A 1,637-nucleotide genomic window follows, 5' to 3' on the forward strand; every position below is an offset into this window, starting at 1 on the left:
TCACCCCGACACATTCAGGTACTCTCCAAGCAAAGGTTGAGTCGCGGGGATATAGTAGTAGTCGGGAAATTTACCAGCACACTCCTCTTACGGAGCGCGCCTGTAAATTTCCAGACTACTACTATATCTCCGCGACTCAACCTCTCCTTGGAGAGTACCTGTTTTCTATCTAAGGCATAGCAGAGGCCTGAGCGCTATTTTCACATGGTGCATTTTACCTGCATACCCCTCTCAGATGGAGTGGAAGGGCATGGATCTGTCCAGTACTGGTTTGCACAATCCTGTGCTTCTGATCTTGTGTGATGAAGGCGATCCAATGTGGCTTAAAATGGATTTATTTTATGTTCGACCCTTTTCGCATCAAGGAAGAGAACCGACATGCGCCTAGCTCAACCCAGTCCTTGCCTGCCTGTCTCGTTTTCCTACAACTGGTAACTGCACTGCCGTAGATGATCTTGCAGTGTATGGCACACTTCTTCCACTGTGCCGCCAGTCACGCGCTCTTACGTTCTTGAGTAGATTTTCTTTCTCTCCGGGCGCCTTGTGTTGACGCTGGGCCTCGCCTCTGGTGTCCGCCTATGGAAGCGTTTGTGTACGTGCGGTCTCCATTCTGCTGGCAATCAGAGAACAAAACACTCTCAGAAACTCCTTCACTCCGAACATTGTGTTGGCGATTTTCCCCATATTGGCCAAGTGGTGCGGGCTAAGTGTCAAATTCTGGGGCCCCCTCATGCAATGAAATCACCTACTGGATGGCAGCTGTTCTCATCGTAGGTTCGAAGTATGGAGCTGACGTAGAATTTCGTAAAACTTTTCAATTCTATTGTAGTACGTAACTGGCGCCGTACATATGCGTTGCCAAAAATTTCCTTCAGTTGAATTTGGCAGTAATGATAAATCATGTTTACTAGCGTCCCGATCGGATGTCCCGAGGTGTAGGAGTGTACTTATGGATTGAACCAGGGTTCTCAGAGCAAAACCATCTGGAGTGTCCATTAAACAGTGTGTCCAAATACGTTTTGATGCTAACGTACACATCATTGCATGGTGGCATAATAAGTCGACTTTCAGATTGTATAAGTAAGATAGCGAAGTTTTTATAGCACCCAGTCGGTGTAAAAATATGTGACTTTTACAGCTAGCTGCATATATTGTTTTCTGCAGTACAGAATGGCCCCAAAGCAGGGGGGGGGGGGTAAGAGTAAGCGTTGCGCAGTTGACAGCATCGTGCATACCCTCAGATTGAGTTCGTTGTTCGCGACCCAAACTATGGTATCATTGGAAAGGTCTCTTGGTGGGGAGTTGAAAACTGCAATCCGTTTCCGGATGGCTCTTGTTGTTGGCGAGTTATTCCCGTTTAAAGTTAAGCACCGATTACAGTAACCTAAAATGTGGATTTTTTAAAAGTGTCCGAAATAGGCAAACTATGGTATCATTGGAAAGGTCTCTTGGTGGGGAGTTGAAAACTGCAATCCGTTTCCGGATGGCTCTTGTTGTTGGCGAGTTATTCCCGTTTAAAGTTAAGCACCGATTACAGTAACCTAAAATGTGGATTTTTTAAAAGTGTCCGAAATAGGCAAACTATGGTATCATTGGAAAGGTCTCTTGGTGGGGAGTTGAAAACTGCAATCCGTTTT

Source organism: Branchiostoma floridae, chromosome 2, assembly GCF_000003815.2.
Source record: "Branchiostoma floridae strain S238N-H82 chromosome 2, Bfl_VNyyK, whole genome shotgun sequence".
NCBI lineage: Eukaryota > Metazoa > Chordata > Leptocardii > Amphioxiformes > Branchiostomatidae > Branchiostoma > Branchiostoma floridae.